The sequence below is a fragment of the Anser cygnoides genome, chromosome 2, assembly GCF_040182565.1.
Source record: "Anser cygnoides isolate HZ-2024a breed goose chromosome 2, Taihu_goose_T2T_genome, whole genome shotgun sequence".
NCBI lineage: Eukaryota > Metazoa > Chordata > Aves > Anseriformes > Anatidae > Anser > Anser cygnoides.
In genome coordinates, this window is record NC_089874.1 from 63,472,969 (window position 1) to 63,489,169 (window position 16,201).

The following is a 16,201-nucleotide window of genomic DNA, read 5'->3' on the forward strand; positions in this document are numbered from 1 at the left end:
TTTCTCAAGAGAGCAGTTTTCAGCAGAGAAGATATGTCCCTAAAAAACAAACAAACAAAAAACCTCCCTAAAAATACCTTATTCTATATTCTATATATTCTATATAGAATATATTCTATATTCTATATAGAATATACATATTTTCTGTCTATAGAATTATCCAGTTCTATAAATACTCTATTCTATAAATACCCTATCCAGTATTGTCCCTAGCTGTGGATAATAGAATCCAGGAATCCTTAGTGGTTGAATCCAGAAAATCTTAACTTTCATGACAAGTCCTGACAAGTTTAACAACGTCCCTGCCAATTTAGAGGGCCACACATTATAAAGAAGTCTGATCCTTACTGAGAGGCAAACGGCTATTGAGTGATGCTATATTGCTGTGGAACATCAAATATTCCTGTGTGCTTCCAGTTTACATGAAACTTTCAAAATATAATTAGAAGCTTGAAGAGTGTAAAATATAGTGGAAAGTTTAATTGCAGCCACACAAGACCTTGTTTGATAATACAACAATCTCGAAGCAAATTTACAAGCATCGCCATTATAGTCATAAAAACTCCAACGGTGCTTTTAGACACATTTCACAATGTGTTTACATGCTAAAACATTGTATACGTACTAAGATATATACGTTTTGTCACTGCATGACATCTAAGAGCACACTGCTAGTAAAATCTGTTTTCTGTGTATGTAAAGCGAACTCTTTAAAAAAATTAGTTGTAAATGACTACTGTTAGTTTGGGTTAATAATTAAGATTCAAGACCATTCAACTATTACGTTGTAAAGCAATAAAAAATGGGCTGATATTTTGCTTATTGAACTTGCAGCATCAGATGTTTTTGAAGCAGAGAGGAATGGAAGGAAATAGAAACTATAATATTTACAAGTTATTTCTGTTGTCATAATTAAATTTGTGACGCAGGTTGAAGGAAAAGCTCTAAGCATAAGATTAGTATAGGTGTGGGTTTTCTTTCATGCAGTTATTTATGTCTTGAAGCAGCATCAGTCAGACTGAGAGCAGAAGATAGGGATAAAAGATCACAGCACAATAGAGCAGAAACCTGCTTGATCCCCTGCCTATTTACGTTAATTAGTTAATAGCATATTTTTCCTCTAGTTTTATTTGATGGGTTTTGAAATGCATTTTTAAGGGTCAAAATGAGGACTCGTTTCTCAGAAACAGGGCTGTTAGAACATTATTTTGAATTCAAATCATCGAGAATCTGAAAATTTCCAATCACCTGAGATGACTGTATTGGTATTGGATGCTTCTTTCCATTAGAAGTGTTGCTTTAATATTTTTTTTTCTAACTGTGACATAATGTAGTAACTTCAAGAAGCAGAAATATGAATATGTGTTCTTCATGGTTCTAAAGAGAAAAGTTGTGTTCCTATCAAATGATGTAATAGGTTTCCAGTAGTCACTAAGGAGAGTATTAAACATTGTGAAAAACCTCTAAAAATCCTCAATTTAGGTCATATATAGAAATCTTAAAAGTTTGGGCAAACAATTTCCTATACAAGGAAGATTAATAAGGTGTGATGAAGGAAGGGGGTTCCAGAGAACTGGATAAAGCTGATGTTCAGATGACTTAAAGGAAGACTGAAGTAAGTGTAAGAATGTTGGCCTGATGTTAATTCTGGGTAAGATAATGGAATGGCTGAAATGAAATTGTGTTGAAAGTTATGTAGGAGTATTAAATAATTAATAACAATCAATATGAATTGATGGAAAGATACAAGATTTTGGTTTACATTCCTTTCATTCTATGTTTACTCAAAAATATTTTGTTTAATTATTGTATGCTATTGAATTTTACTATACAGTGATTATGGGGGAAAAAAAAAAAAGCTGTATGTTCAGAATTCTCTTTTGTAACTACCCCAATTGTCAATTCTGCATAGTTTGCTTCCCATTTCTACTGTTTTAGTTGTAGATAGTATTTTGCAAAATCACCACTAAATGAAAGGAAAGATACAGGGTACTTGAAGATAAATGAGACAGCTAAAGCTACACTGTTTTGCAAAGAGCTATGAATGGATTACAGATTTGAGTAATACCTTTACATAAAATCTGTTAATTTGTTATATGTGAAACATGAACATGAATAACGATAAGGAGAGGAATATCTTGACATCCTGCTATACCTCATGTGTACTCCTACCCCTTTACTGTTAGAAGATATATCAAGTGACCAAAGGAAAAGAAAAATATTTGCAAAATTTTCAAGATTGGTAACAAAGAAATTAAGAAGTATCCAGTTGAAATATATTGAAAATTGGAAGAGATTTGAAAAGAAAACAAGTGATTATGGAGGGGTAAGACTTTTAAATGAAGTAGCAGGTGAACTGAGAGAGGCACTGGCTGATAGCACATAAAGAAAAACAGATAAGAGGAGTACTCACTAGAAAAGACTAAATGAAAGAGGGCAGTTTCCAATTAGTAGGGATAATTACTGACAGAAGTACCTCCTTGCCATTGTGAAAGGGATTTTGTCTATCAGTACTCTGATAATAACTCCTGATAATTGTAGTGATGTTCAAATGTTGAAAATGCTGAATATTAACTTGGGGTGTGTGCGTGTTAATATGGAGCTACTTTTTATCAAGTGAAGCATCGCATCAGGGTGACTCTGCTAAAGTTCAGGTTTGTTTTAGTTCTCCTTTATGTTTCTATGATTATTTTTTCTTATGAATATATTTTAATCACACAGAAAAAAAGCAATTTAAGAATAACTATAATTATACACTGATGGAAACATATCTTACTAGTTTACATTTTTCACTTCATTTTTCCTTGTGTAAAATCTTAGAATTTGTGAAGTCAATGACAAAGCTTTCTTTGACTTTAATAAAAGCAGAATTTTTCCTTATGCACAGCCATTTTCTTTAACAGTTGGCCAATATTAAATTTTCACAGATGATTTATTATAGAAAAACTGTGGACTAAACCCCAGTGTTTTAAATTTCTGAAAAAAATGTGAATATGAAGTTTAATCTATGTATATTGCATTTAAGAAACTTATTTAAAGTTAATTAATTTTACAGTGCTCACAACATACCAGAAAATATGATTGCAGGATACAATGATTTTTTTTTCCCCCCAAACTAGTTTTCTATTTTACACTAATGGTAACCACATCAGTAAGATTTTCTGAAGCAATAACTGTAATTAACATGTAAGCCTTTTTGCGTGTAACACAGCACATAAGCACTGTTTTAGTTTGAGTTTTACTCAAACTGTTTGAGTTTTAGTTGCTAGAAGCTGTAAGGCATGTCCTAAGCAGCAGTTTTTAAGTCTTTCTTGTTAATACTTCTGTTATAGTACAGATGCATATTTTAGTTGTCTACCATGCATGGTGTTCTCTTTCAAATGTTGCTTGCTATTTGAACCTGGTGTACTGTTGCCTGTGATAAAACTTATAGTTCAAGCAGAATAATAATTTTTACAACATTCTAAAATCACTTGTCACAAAATACTGTTTAACTGTAGCTTTTTTAATACTAGGAATATATGTCTTGTATGAGGCATAGAAAATAACAGGATGGTATGGTGTTTGTATATTGTCTGTTTTCACATGTCAGTTGAAGTAACCACCTGCCCCCCTAAATAAGGGGTATTTATTTGCTTTGGGGATTGTTTTCTTTCTTTCTTTTTTTTTTTTTTTTTAATTTGTATTTTACATAAAAGCATATATAGACTACAGTTTGCTCGTTTCAATAGGAAGAGAAATTTTCTTGGAACTTTCTAGGTAAAGCTTTCATTTATAGCCAGAATTATTTAACTTTTAAGCAGTATAGATCACAAATTCAAAACTAAATATACTAAAATTTTGTTCTTAAGGGAATTAAAATGGCTGTAGTTAATTTAGATTGGACCACTTTCTTGGCTGCTTTTGCAGATTTAAATATCTTACTGTTCACAGAAAGGGAAAGTGCTGGAGATTTTATGTCTTTAATAATGTGCTACTATGTGGAAGAAAAAAAGTTGTGGTGAATACCAGTACGTAACAAACTTTTAACTGTTATTTTATTCCTATCCTCATTTTCCAGCTTACTCTGGACGTCATGCTTTTGCTTGCAAAATCTTGACCCTGAGAATTCAGGCCTTGATGTTTATGCACCTCAAAAGGCAGCTATTGTCTTTCAAGAGAAGTGGTTAAAGGGAGGAAGGGTCTGCAGTCATTTACAAGGAGATATTACAAGGAGAGAGATTCTGCTGGGAGTTGTGGAAGATGGAACTAACTGTATCGTGGATAGCTTTGTATTTGATCTTAAGGAATTATATGATGTATGCCTGCAATGCACAGAACAAATTTGGGGAAGGCTGATTAATGTGGTGTGGTTATTCTATTGCTGTATTCTGTTGTCTTACGTGGCTTAGTCACAAATTAGTGCTAAGGAGCCTGACATTCTTGGGGATGGTTTTATCTTCTACTACAGAATAAAGCTGTTTTCTGGATGCATACTTTTGAAGGAAAGGGAGATTTTTGATGCATGTGACTTAAGAATGCAAACTAGCAATGGGTGATTTTTATTTTTTTTTTAAACCCCTTCACCTAGCATGTGACTTTGACATTTCAGTCATTCTACTTAAATGAGGAATGGTAATCCAGCAAGTAACATGCTGATCGTAATGAACAGTTTTCTCTATTGCTGTAAAGTGCTAGTTAAAGCTTTGCCAACTGACTGTATATTGAGAAGGGCAAACTGCTAGTTGAGAAACCTCAGTGTGCTTATAGTTATCCTTGTTACAGCAAAGTCTATGATGTGAGAAAGAACCTGTGCCTTTAACTGAAGCACTTCCATGCAAGAAGTAATGGAGATAATTCCAAATAATAAAGAAAAGCTGGAGGAAGTGCCCCTTGCACAGGATAAACAGTGTGTGTGTGTGTGTGTAGAAAATTGCCAATATGTAAATTACTATGCTTAGTTGATTTGTAAATATAAAAAGTTGAAACAAGATCCTTTAATGCTTACTGCAGTGTTGAGTTACTATTTTTAAAAAATCTCCATTAAATTCAGTACTTCTGTTTTAATGGAAATCTGAAAAATCATTCTAATTACATGAAATTGGATGTTCCTTACGCTTGGCTTTTGTCTTGAGGTATTGTGAACACTGGAAAAAAAGCCATTCATAAGCCAATGTGTTGCAAAAAATTTTGCTCTTGGCCTGTCTCATTAGTACTTAAAGAACACATGCACACAAATGCTGTACTGACTAAGGATAGCTGATATGACCAAAAAAAACCACAAACCACACACAAAAAAACTTGTAATGTCCTCCAATTGTTATAGCTGCTTTTAAGGAAGAGAAAGGATAAACATTGTAGAGGAGGGAGAAATTTTGAGAGAGTCCTGATATGGAGAGATGCAAGAATACCTCTAGCCAGGAGTACTCCAACATATGGCAACATCTTGCTTGACTTCTGTTGTTCAACAGCTTATGTCAATAAAATTAAGGTAAAGGCATTTATTTCTTGTTAATGAAGATTGACTCTAATGTGATGAAATGATCCTTTGACACTGTTTCTCATATGATATGTTTTATTACAATATTTACTGTTAAAACTCATCTAAATATATCTCTTGAATAGGTGGCTTTTGATTTGTCATGCTGTAGATGAGCAAAGCATAAGCTAATTGCAAACACAATTTTCTTCTATGGCTGTTGGAGTTCCTTTTCTCTCCAATAACTACAGAGGGTCTTCATGAGTCAAAGGCAGTGAAAGTTAGGTATCTTGCCCGGGGGGGGGGGGGGATTACAGAGAAAAATAAGGGAGGCTAACCCTTCATCTTACAGGATCCTAAGCTCTTTGTGGATCTCTCACTCTGTTTTTGAACAGCTTTGTTCCTGTATTTGTTCCAAAAGAAAGCAAGGCTTCATATTTTTTCTGGTTCTTCATAGTTTCTTCATCCCATGAGAGTAGCAGGCATTTCTTCCTCTAGTTCCTTTAAGGGCAAGCTTTGCAATGGAGTTATTTCCTTTGGGAAATTGTTTTTCTATTTTCCCTTAGGGTTTTTCCATTTAAAGAAGAGTGTAATGTTTGGTTCACATTCTCATTACACATTGGGTTTTCTTTAGTACTTCTTCCCACAGGAATGGTGCTTAGTAATTCTCTCCAGTCCTATCATTTAATAAAGCACCAGCTGTCTGCTTTCTTACATGGTATATTGAGCTCATTAAGTTTTTTCTGCACCTGATACAAAGATTTGTCTACTTATGTATTTCATCATTTATTAGTTTTTGACATGTTATCAGCATTGCTATGAGGACGTTGGTTACAGAGAACCTATCTATGCAATTTGACTTCTGCTGTGGACACCCACATTGTGAATCTTGAATACCATCCTTCTCTACAGTACCCTAATCAGACTCCAAGGCAGTTTTGGTAAAGGTGGCGGTAAGCACTGGAGATTGTCCTGAAAAAGTTATGAATAGGAGCTGAAATAGGGAAATGTTTTTCCTCAGGTTCCTACCATTTCATTCACTTTAAATTCTGCCATCACTTCCAAGGAATGCTTCTCATTTTTTCTCAGTAGACACTAAAGGAAGAGAGGGTTGCTACTCTTTCAGAGGATGTAACTGTATCTTTTAGGTCATGTTTCTGAGCTCCACCAACTTGAAACATCAGAGTGAATTTGTTCTGAAATTTGGCCAATTTATGTAGTCATCCTTTCAGACAAAACGTTTATCTAGATTTTTGGTCCGCAGTGTGGCTAGAATATATGCTACCCAGATGTGTTTTCCTAACTTTATGCAATAGAATAAAGCAAACATAAATACCCTTTTGAATACATCTTGTTATGACCAGTAATGGATGAAACTAAGTTAAAACTATTAGATTTGACTGAACCAGAGCATGAACTTCAACTGTATTACATCAGGGAACAAGATAAGTGTTTAAATTGAGCTTTTTTTTTTTTTTTTAAAGGAAAATCTTATCAGGAAGCCTATCTTGGCCAAAATCAGTAAGACCATTTGTTGCTAATTTAGTGGGGTGTGTTTGCGTGTGGTTATATATTAGCCTTGAAAAATGATCTCTTTTCTCTTCTACATAATAGAGGGTACTATTGGTTAATCCAAATATTATGCATTAGAACTTTTGCTCATATGGTGAGGAGATTATTTTTTTCCTAGATTTAAAACAGAGAAGGATGCAAGGTCTATCATCGCATTTCAGACACTGAAGCACACCCACCTGACACTCGCTCTTTCCTCTGCTCTCCTACAGCCCCAGTGGGAATCTTAGTCTAGGTCAGTAGGATTTTAAAATGACCTTATGCATCTTTTGTTCCACCTCCTTGATAGACTCAGTTGCCTGTTAGAATAAAGGAGAAATCAAGGACTGAGAAATTTGCATATGGAAGGTTGCAATATTAAATGTGTTAATTTCAGTGCATTTGATGGTAGGCTGTTTTATGCTTTTTCTTTCTTCCTCCAAAGAAATGGCTCTCTTCTAGGAAGTAGTGCTGAATTAAACTTTGAACCTTTCTGAGGTACTGCGAAAGCTCTTTTGAAGGTGAGAGAGATTGTTCCCCTCTTTTAATGCCTAGGTGACCTGAACTGTCTTGCTTTTCTGTAGTATACCAGGGTACATAGATAGTGAGGCTAGGTAAACAATGTTTTTATCTCCAAAAAGTGGCAAGTTTTTCAAACAGGTGTTCTTTCAGTGGAGAATTGGCCCTAAGCTGATATTGGAATGAATTTCCTTTGTCTGTTTGTAAGCTCTTCTATTTTTGACCTATTTTAACGAAAAGAGGAAGAGCGTAGGATATGTGTACAGTTAGTTAGCTGATGCTCTGTTGAAAATAGTTCTGAAAATTTCCAAAAACCTGGGTGAAAGATGTTTGCTTGTACTATCAACTTTGAACAGTTAATAACATTTCTCAAAGATTAAGAGATTATAAATGTCATTAAATACTGTATTGGGAACTGAATATTAGGCTTCCATATAACCTTAAATATATTTAGAGGTGCAGTGGGAGAATGACACAGAAATGGTATGATGAATTATAAAGCTCTAGTCCTGCAAATATGTATGTGCATATATAATGCTGACACTTGTTTTTGTGCGACACCAATCTATAGCCTGTGGTGAGACATTCCATTAGAATAATACTGTTGTAAAGTCACTTTTACGTATTAAAATAATTACTAGCTTTGCAACTTGTCTTGATTTGAATGTAAGATAAGCCAATTTGTGGGATGAGCATTTGCTATTTTTATTTATTTATTTTTTAACTCCTAGATTTCAGTGGCACTGTTTATTGTGTGGCTAGAGGCAGGTGTGCATGTAAAGAAAAATGATTTTCTTCCTGTAGGCTTTGTTCCTGTGAATTAGCGGGGTATTTCAGGTGGGAATGTTCTTAATTTCTCAGTTTGAGAAGAGTTAGAAAGAATGTGCAGTTCCAGGTATGCAGAAGAATGGGCATCGTTTGATTGGCCATTATCCACAGCACAATGAATTTGGTGACCTAAAACTGTGTTATTTTGACAGCCACCTGGACAGCTGACATTGAATGGACCATAATGTTACTTCACATGGTTCCTTTTTTCTGTTTTCTTTCTTTTCTTATGTAGATGGAGGATTCTAGGGATATGATAACCACTTTGTTTCTTTGTTACTCATCCAAGTAACTACCATCTGTTTGGCCTGACAGTAAGGTACTTTTTGTCCATTGATACTCATTCCCAGTCTTGATACCTGAAAATGAAATCTACATCACTAAAAATTATTGCACATTTATGGAAATAACTGCTGGCATAGGACTCAAATATTGTATAAAATGGGATGCATCTCAGAAGATCACAAGTTAATTTCTGGGTATTGTGGAGCAAGCATTGTTGTGGTCTGTGCTATGCTTCATCTGTGGAGGAATGTAAGAATCTAGTGTGTCTGAAGCTTACTATTTTGGCATGTTGCATACACACTAAATTTTTGCTTTCACTAAAAGTCTGTTTTGAAATGATCTTTATTTTTTTTTTCTAGTAAATGACTCCAGTCCTATTGAATTCTATTCAAGTTTAATACAGATCGTTCTTTGGCCTGAGTTTTACAAAACACGAATTTCATTGTAATGTTCCTATGTTTTGAAATGGTTGTGCTTCTTTCAGAACAATAACAAAAAATAGAATAAAGTACAGAAAATTTTTAATTCAAAGACAAGGTATTCAGACTAGTGATTCGCATGTTTTGGGACCTTTGCACTTTGACTTGAGAAGCTTTTTTTATCTCCAAACGTTTTATGTGGCACATGTTGTCAAGATTGTGCTAAAAGAGAAATCCTATAAAGTGTCTCAAAATAGAAAATAATTTGTGTTATTGAGCAATGTCATGAAATTAGTGTTGTAGTTAAGAGTTTGAGCTTCTAATTAGCCCACCATCCTTTTCCTTTGATTGCTATGTTTAGAATTGGTTTCCAGTGTAGTCTTATATTTTAATCATTCTGAGTCTTACTGTTATTTCTAGGCACTGTGATAACAACTGCAATATTTTCTGATCACTTTAAATTATATGTGAGCCTACCTGGATGGGGAATTTTGGAAACTTCCTCAGGTTCTTCAGTATAAAGCAGAAGTGCCAAAATCAGAAGTGGGATTGTGTGGGAAAATATAATGTATTGGAATTTAGCTTGGTATTTCACTGTCTTGACAGGCTTGATGATTTGTTTGCTATTAATACTTTTATCTTTAAAGGTGTTGAAAACATAATTTGCTGGAATTGCTTTGTGTTTGTCTATACAAATAGAAAAATATCTATATTATGTGTTAATTGGATTTTTTTTATTAATCTTTCTAAGATTTGTCAACAGCAGGTTTATTGTTTTTAATTTTTACAATAAAACATAAGCGTGAGGCAAGCCTGATTTAGGAGAGAGATACTTGATTTACTGTATTGCTTCGACAAGCAACGACAATTTCTGGATTTATTCAAAACTATTATATTATCTAGATTTCTAAAACTACTTTGATATCTAACATTCTGCAAACTTTTTTTCCTCTGGGTGCATGTGGCTAAACATGCTAAGAAGTAGTCCCCTTTAAAAGGATGAAATCCTGCCCTTGCTAGATCAATGCAGCATTCCCACTAGCCTTAGTAAGCTTTGATTTTGTCCACTGAGCTTCACTGTATGTGAATTTTTGCAGAAGCAGGACCTAATGGGTCTCTCTTGATTTCCTGGCCATCCACAGGTCCCATTAGACTGAAATAAAATGAAAAACTTGCAGGCAGAGGCCCTTGTTAGTTTTTTAAACCATTTGCTTTGGTTCACAGCTTATTTAATATACTAAGCATGAGGTTTTGCTGTGTAAAGTTTGTTTCTTTGTTGTAAAATATTTTTTTAATCTTTACTTAATACCATATATTTGGTGATACAAACCAAGCTCTCCATCTCTCTGTCTCCATTTAGCTAATGCTTGGCTGTATTTTTTTTTAATACACTGCTGCCAGTTCAACCACAGCTTCTCAGTGAAACTCTCTTCAATGTTCATTGACTATCAGTGATTCTTTGACATATCTGTGTGTTATTTGGCACATCGCTATGCTTAAATGGAACTTTTGTTTTGAAGGGGTAAGTAAAGGATGCATTGTAACTCATTGGCTTCTTGGGGTTTTGAGTAATTTGTACCAGATGATATTTTGCTCAGATAAGCTACTAATTTTATAACTCCCCTTCTAAATTTGGATTTACAGTGTAGAATTGGCTTCTAAATGTGTTGGAAAGTATCATATGTATTTTGGAATATACTATGTTTGTAGCATTCCTTCGTGAAATATTTTTTTCCCCATCTGAAAAAATGGGCTGCAATATTTACCTGTGGATAGACTACCAGGAACAGGTGAGGTGTTAGGTATTTAAATAGTTTTGTTTCTATGTGTTCTTATAAACCATACTAATTTATCTGGCTTTTAAAGCACTAAACTCCTTTTAAAAAAATCAAGCAAAGAGAGAAAAATCAAGTAATCAAGTTTAAATACTTTAGTAATTAAACTTAATTTAGGCAGAAGAAATACTGGAATTCTTCTTTTCTGTTACTGTGGATTTAAACAAGGAAGCTTAGATAACGATGGGTAGCAGTATAAAATGCTAAGAAGTGCTTAAATAAAACCAGTAAACTGGCAAAAGTGATGCAACAAAGTGATGTATTGTTAATATAGAAAATTTTTCAACATTAATTTTTATATGAAGAGTAACATGTTTAGACCCAGGGGAATATGAATATGCTCTATTTAATTAGATCGTAAACTTCTCTAATGTAGAGGTAACCAAGTCTTTCTTCATGCTTGGATTTTGCTAGCAATGCTTGTCTAGATACTTTATCCAGTAAAAATAGAGATTTCCTGTGGAGTAAGGTGTTATTGATTGATCAGGGTTTTAATTTGTTTTTAAACGTATTAACAATCAAGTACCTTTTTTTACTGTACTCAGGTGGCTGGGGTTGTGAACCCACCAAATATTTTGCAATAAACTTCAAAAAACTTTCTGGTAAAAATGGAGTATACTGGTACAGATAAAAGCTGGGGAAATATAAACTTGTGAAGACAAAATTATAGCCTGTCTTACTGAGTTTTCTAAAGAGGAAAAAGAGAAGGTTAAAGTTTTTTTCCTATTTTGAATTGTCCATAGTCATACAATTATGTCTTTGCATAGTTGAAAAGACAGCTACTTTATGTCCTTATTAACATCATTGTCACCAATTCCTAAAATGAGGTATTATATCTCAGCTTTATTATATGTGGAGACTCAAAAGAGGACTCTGCATGCATTTGGCTTTCAAAGAATGTTTGTCTGCTGTCTTAATCTGTAACCTGTGTTGTGCTTGTAGATGATATTGCTACTTGGCAGGTTCCAGGTAAGAAAAAGGTTCAGTAGAGCTGTTAGTGATAATTCTGTTGGGGATTTAACATAGAAGGAAACAACAAACACACACAAATAACAACAAACAACTTCCCCTGCAATCTTGAGTATTTAATTAACACGAGTTATAGTTTCCAGATCACTGTAGTAACTACTTGTGATGATCAGTAATTTCATGCTCATTTTGCAGGGTAGCTGAGTGCATCCAGATAACTAGCCATGGCTCATAATGTACCTCTTTCATCTCTCTGCTCTCTTTACAGATCAGGGTTGCTGGGCTTCACTTGGAAGTCCAATATTTGGTGCCTATGTGAACTGGTGCGTTGTTGTCATCATGGTGGGCCTAAGTCACAGTTTCAAAAACTTTGGTCATGGTTAGTGCTAGCAGGGACATTCATATCTGTGTGGGATAATTGTGGTCTGAGGTACTCGATCCTAATGCACGCTCTGACATACGCACTGCGGTGCTGTTGGAATGCTGCAATGGTAAAGTGCTTCCTTGTGGGAGTGACATGATTATTCCTTCTGGTGACAGAGTGCTTGATAAAGATCACTATCTGACATGGATATCTTTGCGTGCATTCCATAAAGCTTTGGTCACTTGTCAAAAGCTGTGTGCACAATGCTCATTGAGTGAGATGGTCTGCTAATCAGCATTTGGTTACTTTGTAAACTGCTGTGAGAATTGCCTGCAAGAAAATAGTTTTCTCCCAGAATAAGGGATATTCAGGATTTTATTATTTAAACTGATGTGATTGCTATCATGTTGTCGTATCCATTCTAAAGGTTTGCTTTGCTGGTGCCTTAGCTTTGGTATATGACTGCATAACATCTGGTAACAAAAGGGCTTGTAAGAGGGGAAAAAAAAAGAGGACTTTAAATGCTGGCTTGTTCCATGTGAACTAAGATATGTGATGGAGACCTCTTAAAACCACAAAACAAATATTCTTGTTTTAGTTTTAGCTGCTGAATTTTATTTCCTTTTTTTTTTTTTAATAAAAAAAAAATGTACCTAGGAAACGGTGTAGTAGAATAGTACTAAATGTCCAGTTACAATAGGAATATCTAAGTAGTCATCTTGGGAATTCAGCTTTGGTTTTTATGCTTTATGTGCATTAAAGCCTTATTTTATGAGGATCTACTTTTATTTAAAAAATAGTTGAAGGGGTTGGATCAATTATGTACCTTATAATAAATAATTCCATATTAAATTTAGAACAACTGTCAGAAGAGACCTGTGAGCTTGTGATCACTGTTTATGCTTGAATAACTCTTCCTTACTATGAAATAACCTTCTTCTAAAGCTAGATATAGAAGCTTTAATATAGTTATGGATTAGTTTACTGTGGATTAGTTTACTACATTATAATTGTGTTGATAATTCATCACCCCATGTCAATTTCAAAATAATTACACTTCTGGTGCTATTTTTCCTGTTTTAACAAATTTTGCATAGAAGACCCTCCTCAATATGATGTATGAAATGTAAAGATATCCTGTTTTTCCTTAAATGCCAAATCTCTGCCGTCTTCAAAACTGATTTCTGCTGAAAATGAAGATGCTTCAAATTTGCTAGAAGCTGAACCCTGTGAGATAGAAATAAATGAGAATAAGAGCAGTTGGCTAAAGCTTCACCAGTGGTGAACAGTTATGTTTTCCTTGGCTGTTTTCAAAAAGAAAAACAAATTGTCAGTCATATTTCCTGTTCTCCATTTTGAAATCTGGCATAAAACCTGTGAGAGTCTTCAGTCCCTATGGTATTCAGGTCTCCAAGAAAATATACTACCCACTCAAAAGAAAACTGTGTGAAACGTCATGCTCATTTCTTACCCTTTACTTTTTTTTTTCAAAGTTTTCTTAGATTTCATAGCCAGCTAATAAGGCCTTTTGTATTTTTGGAATTGTATTTCTATATATATATATTCATATTATTGGAATGATTGTGGGAGAGTTATGTTCATTATTGCTTCAGGGAACTTTTCTGTATATAGAAGAGTGGGTATGTTGCAAGACTTTTTCAAATGGGATTACTAATTTTGAAGAGTTACTGCTGGATGTTAAACACTGCACTAATATTGGATTAATTTATTTATTTTAAAAACTTGAATCACCTTTCAATTTAATTTAAACTTTGCAAATGCTTTGTCATCTTATAAGGTTGTCTTAGCAATGAAATAAGAATGGAAAGAAGTCCTTCTGCTTGAGCACTTTATGCTGAAAACATGAGAAATGTTCTGCATTTGGAAGTTACTGTAATTGAATCTTGCTAATAGCGTTGGTGGGTGAAGTTCTCAAGAGCTCATAGAAAGGCTTCTGGATTTCAGGCCTACCTTTTGCCAACTGCGAATATGAAATTTAATAAAAATATTTTAAAAGTATGATGTTAATTTAGGGACTAGTTCTTGTCTAGTTCTCTTTCCATTTAACAGCATACTTCTATTAATAACTTTTTAACTGTCCTTTGCTGTAGATGGTTGTATTGAAACAGAGTGAGAATTTGGTAAGAAAAATTTAAGCAAAAAAGGCTGCAAATGAAAAACAACTTTTGATCAGTTGTAAAGATATATATTAAATACTGTACTTTCAAGACATTTTTATACCTCTTAGGTCTTTTTTTTTTTTCAGCCACCTTTCAGTCTTCCCCTACTTTAAGAAAGAAGTTTGTCTTTTAGCTTTTTTTTTTAGCTTTTTAGCTTTCTTTTTGTTTGACAACTTTGTTTTTAAGAAAAAAGGAAAAGGAAAAAGTCTATTAAGCAATGATAGGGCTTATGCAATATAGACAGACTTGTTACTTGATAATTTTTAGTTGGACTAAAATCTTTGCCATTAAACTACAGTTGGGACCACCAATTACAATATATTTCTATACCTAACTCATGAAGAAGTGAGAGACACAGGGAGAGATTTCCTTTCCCCTTTCCCTTTCTTTTTTTTTTCTTTTTATTTTTAATAGATCTGTTTACAAAGATAATAAAATACATGTTAACTAAACACATTGAACTGTAAAAATTCATGCCAAAGATATTTTTTGACAGTTGTTCTTTCTGGTGTGTATGGTGTTATTTTTTATTTTTTATTTATGAGGCTGCTTTGAAAACAACTTAGGTTTTTTTTTTTGTATTAGGTGTTGTTTGGGAGTACTGGGACATATTTGTTTTATAGCCTATCAAAAGGTGAGCATCTCCTTTGTTTATAATTACTAAAATAGAAAGAAAGCAAATTCTGAAGACTCCTTAAAGTAAAACACCATGTAGTAACTTTTCTTTATTTATGCTTCTGAGGTATACAGTACAATATAAGTTTTAAGTGTAGGACAGAGTGAGAGATGATCTGGGAATTCATGAGTGACTCAGTCTAGAAGGTGTCCTTTTCCTCTTGTGTTAGCGGTGTTCAGGTAGTTGTCACACAAGCATAATAATATTTGCCTTCAGCCTTACTGATATTAGCTGAGTTTTATCCAAAAGGAGGATACATTTAGCTTGCCTTTATTCCAAATTCCAAGAATTCTGAATTTATTGTTCAGAGACTGTCTGCTCTTGCTGTTTGTCTTCTGTGAAAGATTGAGCTGATTAATGCACACAATTAACGGTTACAGTGATCAGTTACAACTTCATGTAGGGTACTGTGCAGTGGTGCATTTGTCACACGGCTTTGTCACCCTTAACTGCTGAAAAGCAAGCATACTGTGGAACTGTACCTCATGTAGAACATGAGGCAGACAGAACACCAGGTTTTTCATCTGAGCAAAAGTAATGCAGGCATGTTTGCATCAGGTGACTCATGGCTGTGATACTATTGCTTTCCTCAAAGCGATGTATGTTACATGGTTTTTCACTGTTAGGGATTAATTTCCCACTTCACCTAACTATCACAGTATCACAGATTTCTAGGTTGGAAGAGACCTCAAGATCATCGGGTCCAACCTCCGACCTAACACTAAGTACTCCACTAAACCATATCGCTAAGCTCTACATCTAGACGTCTTTTAAAGACCTCCAGGGATGGTGACTCCACCACCTCCCTGGGCAGCCCGTTCCAATGCTTAATAACCCTTTCGGTAAAGAAGTACTTCCTAACATCCAACCTAAAACTCCCCTGTCGCAACTTTCGCCCATTCCCCCTCATCCTGTCACCAGGCACGTGGGAGAACAGACCAACCCCCACCTCTCTACAGCCTCCTTTAAGGTAACTGTAGAGAGCGATGAGGTCTCCCCTGAGCCTCCTCTTCTCCAGGCTGAACAAGCCCAGCTCCCTCAGCCGCTCCTCGTAAGACTTGTTCTCCAGACCCCTCACCAGCTTGGTCGCCCTTCTCTGGACTCGCTCGAGCACCTC

At 34.6% G+C, this 16,201-nt stretch overlaps 1 protein-coding gene across 11 annotated transcripts in view; it reads left to right on the forward strand.

Annotated features, from left to right (window-relative positions):
• Positions 1 to 16,201, forward strand: part of BBS9 (Bardet-Biedl syndrome 9) — a 329,524-nt gene that overhangs the window by 138,868 nt on the left and 174,455 nt on the right. The window lies entirely within an intron of this gene.